Source organism: Capricornis sumatraensis, chromosome 1, assembly GCF_032405125.1.
Source record: "Capricornis sumatraensis isolate serow.1 chromosome 1, serow.2, whole genome shotgun sequence".
In the NCBI taxonomy this organism is placed as follows: Eukaryota; Metazoa; Chordata; class Mammalia; order Artiodactyla; family Bovidae; genus Capricornis; species Capricornis sumatraensis.
Window position 1 is genome coordinate 3533395 of NC_091069.1, and position 11226 is coordinate 3544620.

Below are 11226 nucleotides of genomic sequence, written 5' to 3' on the forward strand. Positions count from 1 at the left end.
TTACAAAGAGCCCTGCCTATTTTCTTTGCATTCCATTTATCCTCCTGATTGCCCACAGGTGTCCAAGCTGGTTTTCTGGTGGCTGTATCACCATTTTATGTACCAGTCTCCTTTTTCACTTCCTACATTGAGGAATTCAGACGGCTGTCATTTTCCATCTAACGGAAAGGTGGCCAGGATGGAGCCAGGGTCGTGTTCACTTAACCAGTGGCGGTCTGATGGCTATCGCGGGCATGGCCGTGTTCTGCACCGTAGGAAGTACAAGGGGAGGAGTTACGTGATGCTCTTTCCTTATTTGCTGAAAATTCACATGAACTGTTGACATAGACAGAGGAAAATGAAGTGATGCATGATGAAAAACGGCAGCATGTCCTTAGTGAAGGACCTGTCTCAAGGCGGAAGATGGAATTGTCAGGTGTTTCCATGGGACCCGAGTGCCTGGGCTGCAGGGCGCCATGGTCCCTGTGGGGGCTGCTTGGAGTGGGGGGCTTCGTGGGGAGGTGGGCTTTGAAGGATGGCGGATATTTGGGTAGTCCACCCACCCCAGGAGTAGAGGGGAGGGCATCCGGCAGGTTCTGTGCAGAGGAGGAAGTGTTTGTAGGCCTGAGTCGATTAACCTTATTATGACAGGATTTGTGGACCGAAATAGTAGGTGATTAGCGTGGAAACTAGTGTGGGCCAGACTGTTCGCCGGGTTCCCAGCTGGCTAGGGATTTCTTTCCCGATGGGTGCCAGGGAAGGTCTTTGCGTAGGGGCGATGGGTTGAGAGCTAGCCTGGCAAGATGCTTCTGACAGGTTGGAGTGGGTAGGGGCTGTGTCAGTACAATGTCCAGCAGTCCTGTCTTAGGCCATTCAGGCTGCTATAACAAGACATAGACTGGGTGGCTTAAGAACAATAATTTTTCCTCACGACTGGGGAGGGTGGACATTCAAGATCAAGGTGCTGGTAGACTGGGTCTCTGGTGAGAGCCTGCTTCCTGGTTCGTAGACGCTGTCTTCTCGCTGTGCCCTCATTTGTGGCAGAGGGGTGAGGGAGCCTCCATGGATGGGCTCACACCCCACTCATGGGGCTCCACCCTCATAACTTAATCGCCTCCCCAAAGCCCCGTCTCCTAACACCTTCACCTTGGCGGTCAGGTTTCGTTACATGAGTTTTGGGGGACACATACATGAAGCCCATAGCAGAGCTGATGTCGCTTTGACTTGAAGTACCAAGGTCTTGGCCAGTTTGTCTCCAGTGGGAATTAGGTAGGTTGAGTCAACAGATAGTGAGAGGGCGGAGTCCCTGAGACTGGCTGGATGATGAGGTGGGGGCCTGCAGGGTCAGCTGGGTGGCCGCCGGAGCCTGCAGGACCCTTTGGGAGTATTTATAGTCTTCATTGCCTAGAACCTCCCCGCCGACAGGGCTTTGTTGTCACAGAGCGACGATCTTTGAGTTTATTCCTATTTCTGATTTCTCTGCTGTGCCTTGCCCTCTCTCTGTGACTGTTCATGCTAACTAGTTCACTTAAGTATCCCTCAGCCACTGTCCTCCAGGTGCTTCAGACTCAGGCAAAATTAAACTTGCATCAGTTCGGCTGAGCCTGATGTTGTGACCCGTGGGCCCTTGGTGTGCTTCTCAGGGCTCCCGGAGTGCCAGCCATGGGCCTTGCGCACACAGACTTGTGGTGTGGGACCGGGAGACTGCAGTGCCTGAGAGGAGCCGGTGCCGTGCAGAAGCCGGAAGGGAGGGCAGGCAGCTCCCTTGGGGGAATCTGGAATATTCCATTCAAGAAAGTGAAGCTGAGTGTGTGGCTCAGGTGGGTGAGAACCAGGCCAGGGAGGGCGGGGGCAATGCCGCCTCCCCCAGGCTAAGGGAAAGGCTGGGGTTCTGGTTGGGCTGGAATGTGAGTTCAGCGCCTGTGAGGTAAATGTGGATTGGAGAGACTGCCTAGGGCCAGATCTTGGAATACCTGAAATAGCTGATAGTTGTTTTTTGTTTTTGTATGTGAGTTGGGGAGCCATTGAAGGTTTCTTAGGAGGGAAGAGATGTATATTAAACCTTGGTTTTTTAGAGAAATCTCTGTGGAGTGGGTTCCGGTTGAGTATACAGTGAAGAATCTTATTGGACCTTTGAGAAAACCAATTTCACATCCAGTAAAATGCACCCGTTTGTGAGAGTATATAGTCTGATGAGTTTAAATGGATGTGTTCATCCCATGCACGGGGCCACAAGCAAGGTAAGCCATTCTCAGCACCTCCAGGGGTTCCCTTGAGCCCCTGCAGTCGGCTCTTTCCCAGAGCGCACCTGAGTCTAGTTTCGCCTGCATCAGGCGCTCTTCATCTGCCTTCCCTTACCCTTCATAATGCCCTAGGGATGCGTCCACGCGGGAAGACCTTTTTGGCTTAGTGCTGGTGGTTTGGCTCCCCACATTTTGCGTATTCATTCACTTGTTGATGGACAGACACTTGGATTGCCTCCGGTTCTGTCCGCCAGGGATAGAGCTGCTGTGGAACGTCCCTGAGTGTCCGAGTGTGTGTGGGCGTGTGTCCCCGTTTGTCCCGGTCAGTGCCTGGGCGTGGAGCTCCCGGGTCGTGTGCGCGTGCGCAGAGGCTGTGTCATCTTTTATTTCCACCGGCGAAGCACGGTGTGAGAGCTACAGTTGCTCCGCAGCCTTGCCAACACGTGGCGCTGTCAGTCTTTCAACGGAGGCCGGTCCAGTGGGTGGGTTGTGACGCCTCACCGCGGTTTCCCTGCTGACTAATGATGAGTCTTCCTTTTTTTTTTTTTAAGTGTGCTTATTGGCCAGTTGAGTCTATTTTCTGTGGAGATGCCTTTTCCAATCTTTGGCGAATTCTTCTTAAAAATAAAAGGTTTATCTTGAGAAAATTGTATACTGACATGTAGCTGTAAGAGACCTTATAGAGAGGTCCTGGTCACCATTTACCAGATCTCCCCAGTGGTAACTTCTTGCAAAGCCATAATATAATGTCACGACTGGGATAGTGAGGCTGTATAACTAGATGTTGAACACTCTGTTCCCGCAAGGACCTCTTCCCCTTTTACAGTCATACCTACCTCCCTTCCTCACTGCTTGCTTGAGATTTATTTTGCCCCTCTTTTTTTTACCTTCTAGTTTCTTGAGGTAAGGATTCAGACTATTGATTTGAGATCTGTCCACTTTTCTAGCGTAAGCATTTAGTGCTATGAATTTTCCACACGGGACTGCCTTAGCCGCATCCCACGTATGTTATATTTACATCCAGTTCTATGTATTTCTCTTTATTTCTCTTGATACTGCCTATTTGATTCATGAATTATTTAGAAGTGTGATTTCCAGTTGTTGAAGTTTTCCTGTTCTGTGTTTTTGTTACTATTTCTAGTCTGATTTCGTGTGGTAAGGTAGCACACTCTGTGATTGCCATTCTTTTAACCTTGTTAAGATTTTTTTTAGGGCCCATTTGTTTTGATGCTTTTGAACTGTGGTGTTGGAGAAGACTCTTGTGAGTCCCTTGGACTGCAAGGAGATCCAACCAGTCCATTCTAAAGGAGATCAGTCCTGAATATTCAGTGGAAGGACTGATGCTGAAGCTCCAATACTTTTGGCTATCTGATGCGTAGAACTGACTCATTGGAAAAGACCTTGATCCTGGGAAAGATTGAAGGTGGGAGGAGAAGGGCCAATAGAGGATGAGATGGTTGGATGGCATCACCGACTTGATGGACGTGAGTTTGAATAAGCTCTGGGAGTTGGTGATGGACAGGGAGGCCTGGCGTGCCGCAGTCCATGAGGTCGCAAAGAGTCGGACACGGCTGAGCTCCTGAACTGAACTGAAGGTCTGTTTTGGTGAATACTCTGTGAGCATTTGAAGGAATGTGTTTTCTGTTGTTGGGTGGCGTGTTCTTCGCGGGTCAGTCAGATTCTGCCTGTGGTTTGTGTTGTTCAGATCTCTCTCCGTGTTGATTTTGTGTCTGACGGTTCTGTCAGTTCAGGTGGGGGTGTTGAAGTAAGTCCCTAGCTGTGCTTGGAGCCCCTAACTATGGCCGACGGCTCTGTGGTGCTTTTAACATCAGTTCCTAGGCTTGTAGCTTGGCGGATCCACACTTAGCGCTGTAAAGTGCTCTTGGTGGATTGACCCTTCACTGTTACGTGATGCCCCACCTTACATCACAGGCTCAGGGGTCTCCCCTGGTGACTGAGTCGGTATTAAGGAACCTGCCTGCGATGCAGGAGATTGAGCTCAGTCCCTGGGTCGGAAAGATCCCCGGTAATCTTGCCTGGAGAATCTCATGGACAGAGAGAGGAGCCTGGTGGGCTGCAGACCAGAGGGTCGCAAAGAGTCAGACGTGACTGAAGCAACTTGGCATACATAATGTTCCACTTTATTTCTCGTAGTTTTCTTTCTATTTAATACTTTATCAGATGTTAATATAGCTCTTCCTTTTTTTTTTAAACAATATTTGCCTATATAGCCTTTTCTGTCCCTTTACTTGCATCCTACTTATATTGTTGAATTCGAAATAATTTTCTTGTAGATGACATATAATTGTATCTATCTTTTAATTCACTCTGCCAGTCTCTGTCTTTCAATGTACTTAGAATATTTACTTTTAGTGTAATTGTTGCTATGTTACCTCTTAAGTCTGAGATTTTATTATTTATTTGTTTTCTGTTGTTCCTGGTTTTGTTTTTTGGGCCTTCTTATGGGTTACTTGACTACTTTTTAGGATTCCGTCTTGATATATTCCGTCTTATCATTTTGGGGTTTATCTGTGTAGCTATCTATCTTAGTGGTTTCTCTGGGTATTACAGTATGCATATGTGACTTCAACAGTTGACAGTCTTATTTTACCATTTTGAACGAGGTGTGGAAACCTTTTTTCCATTTAGGTTCCTTTGCTCTCCCCACTTTTAAAAGTATTTAAGAGTCATCATCGTCTTGAGTCCCTAAAGGTGTGGGTTGTCTCATCGGGTGTGATTTAGGGAACTCACGGGGAGAAGGGTAGTCTGCGTACTCACAATTCCACCTGCTTCTTCACACCCTTTTTCTTCCTGGTTCTCCAGGGTTCATTTTTTTTTAATCCTGTTCTTTCTGTGTGGAGGGTTTCCTTCAGCCAGTCCTCTCAGGTTTGCTAGAGACCCACCCCAGCCCCCGCCAGTTGTCTTTTGTCTGAGAACGCCTCTAGTTCTTCGGTTCCTCAGGGATGGGCTTGCCAGATACGGACGTTCTTCTCCTCAAGCACGTGTACCTACCGTGTGCCGCTTCCCTCGCCTCTATGGCTCAGAGGAGAAATACACTGCCCGTTGAGTTGTATTCTCTCTTTCCAGCTGCTCCAAAATATTTTGTCTTGAGTTTTCATAAGTTTGGTTATGGAGTGTCTTGGCGTGGACTTCTTTGGGTTTATTCTGTTTGGAGTTCCTTCAGTTTCTTGAAAGCTGCGAGTGCACATCTTTTGCCGTATTTGGGAAGTTTCCAGCGGTTGCTTCCTTACCTACTGTTTAGCCCTGCTCACACTCGTTTCAGAGACTCCCGCGATGCAGGCACCGGATCTCTTGTTACTCTTCACAGGCCCCTGAGACTCAACTCGTTCTGTTTTTGAGTGTATTTTCTCTGTGACCCTATCCTCTGTTATCGCCACTTAAACTGTTGAGGCTGTTTGTACTGTGCTTAGTCGTCCAGTCGTGTCTGACTCTGCGACCCCATAGACCATAGCCCGCCAGGCCCCTCTGTCCATGGGATTCTCCAGGCAAGAATACTGGAGTGGGTTGCCGTGCCCTCCTCCAGGGGATCTTCCCGACCTAGGGATCAAACCCAGGTCTCCCGCATTGCGGGCAGATTCTTTAACGTCTGAGCCATCAGGGAAGCCCTGAGACTATTCAGTGAGGTTTGAAATGTTACTCTGTTTTTCTGCTCATTATCTGGCTCTTTTCATAACTCCTATGTTGAATTTTTTTTCAATTTTCATTTGTTTCAAGAGAACCTGTGATTGCTTGTAGTCTTCTTTCAGATGGTTGTTGTAAAGTCCTTGGTCAGGTCACTCCATCAGACTCATCTTGGTGTTGGTATCGGTTGGTTCTCTTTTCTCGTTAAAGTTTTTCTTGGTTCTGGGTATGATAGGTGATCTTTGATCGTTTCCTGGTCATTTTGGCTGTTACATTAGGTGACTCTAGGTGTTACTGAAGTTTTTTTGTTTTTTTTTTCTATCATAGTAGGCAGTCTCCCTGCTTAGGCTCAGCATGCAGGTCCTGGCCCACCGTGTGGACTGTGCTTCCAGTGGCAGTTTACTGCTCAGAGCCTTCGTGGTGCCGTTTCGTGGTGCATCTGGGGTTCCCACTGCCCCTGCTGGTGCTGCTTTTGGAAGCGGAGGGTGGCTCCTGGGCTGATTGCCTGGTGCCTCTGGGCGAGGTGGGATTCTCTACCCACAGGATGAGGAGTGTCCAGGCCGGGTGCCTGTTGCGGCAGGCTACCCCACACCTCTGAGAGTGTTTCCCGGGCTGCTTGTCATGGTGGGGTCCCACCGCTGCACTCCCCTTGTGCAGGCTGACGAGGGGGTGTCTCCGGCCTGGTGGGGAAGGAGAGGCGCTTCCAGGTTGGGTTCCTGGTGGAGTTGAGTGTTCAGACTGCCTGTCCGTGGGGCTCCCTTCCTACCCCTTGATGGTTCTGCCAGGATGGCCCGGGCCAAGTAGGTGGGACTCCCCTCACCTACCCTGTGCAGCAGGAACGAGCCTGCTTAACTTAGCTTCTGTTTCCAGGCTGGGGGTCAGGAAGTCCCAGGCCTGGGTCACCTTTGCTGGGTGCGAGGTGGGAAGACACCCTGTTGCTGTGCTCTTCCAGTCTGGGATCGCCTTCCACCTTCCCCAGCTCTCTGTGGGTTCTCCTGCGAGTCATCTCCAGGGTTTGTGGTTGTGCCCGGTGGAGAGGAGCAGGGAGAGGCTGGTCCATGCCATCGTGTCCTGACCAGAGGGCCCCTTCTGGCCGCTTTACAGGACTCTCCTGTCTTTGGATTTTACCAGTGTTACAGGGAGGTTCTTTGGTCTGTAGATTTCTTTCTTCTTTTTTTAACTCCTGTTGGGGAGCGTGGATTTTACAGTACTGGAAGCTTCCTGCCGGCTGTCTGTTGGATCCTGTCCCCCCCTTTGCTTCCGCTCCCGTCTCGCCTGCAGCGCTGGCAGTGTTTGCCATTCCCCTTGTCCGCTGTGTGCCATGTGCTGCTCAGCAGTCCGGTGTGTCCGTGTAGTCACTGTATGTTTCTGTTCTGGAATTTCTTCTTGGTTCTTTTTCTAATCTGCCAAGTTCTTTTCTCTCTCTCTCTCTCTTTAAGAATAATTTCCATTTTTCTGCCAGAAGTCTTAATCGTATCCTGTTCCCTTTCGTTAAGAGGAGCCGTCGCAGGTCTGGCTGATGGCTCCAGTCAGGGCCCCCTGGGCCTGCTGCTTCTCTGGCTTTCAGCAGGTTGATTAGGAAGCGTGTGGGCCTGGTTTTCTTCGAGTTGGTTCTGTTTGGGTTTTCTGGGTTTGCTGCGCCCGTAAATTGGTGTCTTACCAGACGTGGGTGGGTTCTGGGCACCATTTATTCACGTTTTTTCTGCCCCAGGCTCCCCTCGGTGGGAACAGTCACTGGGTCTCTGCCTTTCATTCCATCGTCTTTCTCTCTGCTGGATTATTTCTGTTGATCTGTCTTCAGGTTCACTGATTGTTTTCTCTGTTTTGTTTGTATTTTTAAAATTTAAGTAAATTTTAAATTTATTTTTATACAATCTTTAAAGGTTACTTTCCATTTATAGTTATTACAAAACATGGCCACATTCCCTGGGCTGTACAGGATGTCCTTGAGCCGGCTTTGTGCCCATGTGTTTTATTTGTAACCCCGCCCCCCGCCGGTAACCACTAGTTTCTTCCCCATACCTGTGAGTTTGCTTCTGCTTTGCTCATCTTTGAATCTTGTCATTGAACTTCCTGTTGATAACTAGATTTAGCAGTTCTGAAGGTTTATCTTTAAAAGCTTATCTGTATGTTTATTTGTGGCTGTGCTGGGTCTCTTGCTGTGCTCAGGTTTCTCTCGTTGCAGCGAGTGGGGGCTCCTCCTGGTTGCGGGGTGTGGGCTCTGGAGCATGCGGGCTCTCTGACGCGGCGTAACTACCCAGTGGGTCTTCCTGGGCCCGGGATCCAGCTCTCGTCCCCTGCGTTGGCAGGTGGATTCTTCACCACAGGGCCACCAGGGAAATCCTGAAGGTTTTTTTTTTTAATAAGTTTTATTTCTCTGTTAATACCTTCTGTTCTTTCCATTCGTTGCAGGAGGGCTTCATGGAGCCTTGTTACAATAGATGCTGTGAAATCCTTGGTGATTCTCTCATCTGGGTCGTCTCAGAGTTGGCGTGTGTTGACCATCTTTCCCTCTGAGAATCGGTCACATTTTCCTAATGGATCGGGTTCTGGACATTTTGAATAGCGTGAGGCTGTTTTCTGGGTCCCTCTGGAGGATATTGGCATTTCTGGTGGTTTGTTTAGCAGCCGGGTTGCAGTAAACCCCATTAGGTTCCAGAACAGACATCTGTTTGCTGTTTATAGGCCGTGGGTTCCGAGGTCAGTTCGGTTCTTTGTGTCTGTCCTGCTCGTGCTTGGCGCAGGAGGGGCTCAGCCGTGAACGAGGATCCCCTTTGAGGCTCCCTCTTGTCCTGGGTTCTTTGCCTGTTCTGTCCTCCCCTCGGCCGGCAGGCCAGGGCCCTGCTCCCGAGCTGCCCGCGCCTGCACATGGGGAGCTGGTTCTGTCCCTGGGTCTTGCCTGGTGGAGCGGGGAGGGGCGCTGGTCGCTGCCCCCGCTTTCTTTCTCTCCCGACTGGTGTCTTCAGCGAAGGGTGGGGTGCACAGGGGTCCAGAATTAGAAGACCTCTGAGTGCTTGTTTCCATGACCAGCGTGAAGAAGTGAGTGCGTGCTCGGGGAGACTGTCAGCCACCTCCAGAGCCTCTGATGTGGCAGTTCTCGGTGGAACAAATGCTGGTGCTGGCAGGGCTTTCCGACCTACTTGGTCTGGGGTGGGGCTGGACACTGCGGTGTGTTTTAAGGCTCTCTGTCCTGCTGTGTCATGGAGACCCGTAGCCTGCATTTTCCTTCGCCTGGGTGGGCACCTCCTGGGGTCCTCTGCCCCTGTGTGCTCCAGGTCTCTACCACCCTGCCCCAGGCGAGCGAGGGGGCCTCGGTTGACAGGACGGGGTAGAGTGTGGCGCACAGCAACAGGAGGGCACTTCCTTGGCCGTCTTTTTAGCTTGGTTGATACTAAAATTGATAACCGATACTTGTGTGAATTTTGTGGAGCTCCAAGCTCTGCTCTCAGCACCGTGACTTACTTACGTGTTGTGATTTAATCCTCACCCGACCCTGGGAGATCGGCCTTCACAGCGTCTGTGATTTGCCCTCGAGGCGAGGCTCTGGCCGGCTGTGAGAGGCACACCTGGTCAAGGCCAGGCTGCTGTACGCGGGTCCTGCTTGCATGAGACCTTGAGCTCTGACCCTTCCGCGTTGAGCTGTGGCTCTGTGTTAACCACAGGCTTGTCCAAATCCTCTCCTCTGTGGCCTTTCCCGCGGCCACCCTGGCGTCCTGAGCCTGGATTGCTGTGGTGTGGCAGACCCAGGTCTGCCCTGGCTCCCGACACTCCTGGTGAATCAAGGGCAAGGTCTCTGCAGACCTCGCCCTGCAGACAGCCTCATACCTGTGTCCCCAATTCGACATCCTCCAGCCACCGTCCCACCAGCAGCTCCAGGAGGCGGGAAGTGACTGCGCGTGGCCCGTGCGGCTGCATTTGTGGGTAATGCCCACACGCGGGGGTCTCCTGTCGCTGCAGATGACATCCCCGAGGACCTCAGGGACCCCTTTTACATCGACCAGTACGAGCAGGAGCACATCAAGCCTCCGGTCATCAAGCTCCTGCTGTCCAGCGAGCTGTACTGCCGCGTGTGCAGCCTCATCCTCAAAGGGGACCAGGTGGCCTCCCTGCAGGGACACCAGTCTGTCATCCAGGCCCTGTCCCGGAAAGGGATTTACGTGATGGAGAGTGACGACACCCCTGTGACGGAGCCCGACCTCAGCCATGCGCCCATCAAGATGGTGAGCGGCCTGGGCGGTGGGGGGCGGCCATGGGGCGGCCTCTGTGCCCCTGCAGCGCAGCGGAGTTGCCCCGAAACTTCGGGCCTGAGACCACCTTCTCTCAGCAGGATGTGGCTGGGCTGGAACGGGGTGGGGGCGGCTTCCCCCGGTGTGTCCCCTGGGCAGTGCTGCCCCACCCCGGCTGTGGTAAACCGAGTTGCGTTCAGAGATGGCGACATGGAGTTGCTGAGCCCACTCTGAGATTGTTTCACGTCTATCTTTTAAGAATTTTCGTGCCAAAATAAAGAAACAGACGCGCCTCTCCTCCCCTGATTGTCCCCCTCCCCATCCTTCTCCGCAGCCATTCACCAGCCTGGCGTTTCCGGGCCAGGTTGCTCCAGGTCGAGCCACCTCCTGGCGCCTCCCACGTGACTTTAGCTTAGGCTGTTCTCGGGCGTTCTGCGTTCTCTGGTTTTTGGCCTGGCTGGGTGTGTTTTGGGTTGGGAGGATGTTACGGATTCCCGGGAAGAAAGGGTTACAAGGCGTGAGTTCAGTGTGCAGACCCCTGACTGCCTGGGGCCAGTGGTGGTCACGTGCCCGTCTCGTGTCTTCTCCCTTGGCTGAGCTCTCACGGGATCCTTGGAGAGGAGGATGTGGGGCCAAGCCGACCTGACCCCAGGAGGGCTCAGGTGTGGGTGTGGGGAGGGTCTCTGCCTGACTCTGGGCTGTGGGGCAGGGGAGGGTGACCGACTGCTGCCTCTGCCTGCAGAGCGCCCACATGGCGATGGTGGACGCCCTCATGATGGCCTACACCGTGGAGATGATCAGCATCGAGAAGGTGGTGGCCAGCGTCAAGCGCTTCTCCACCTTCAGCGCCTCCAAAGAGCTCCCGTACGACCTTGAGGATGCCATGGTCTTCTGGGTCAACAAGGTGAGCGTGCGGGCCCTGCTGGAGGCGGGTGAGCGGCCTGAAGCTCCAGAGGTGCCCTGTGGGTGCGGGTCCCTTCTCCCCGAGAGCATCACCTTCCTGTGTGTCCTGCTGAGACGCGACCCAGCCGCAGGCCCAGGAGACTGTCCGCTGTGGTTCAGACAGACTGGCTCCTCCTGTGTGTGCAGACGGAGGGTGAAGGGCTGCGTTGTGTGTTGGTGGTCCCGCTTCATAA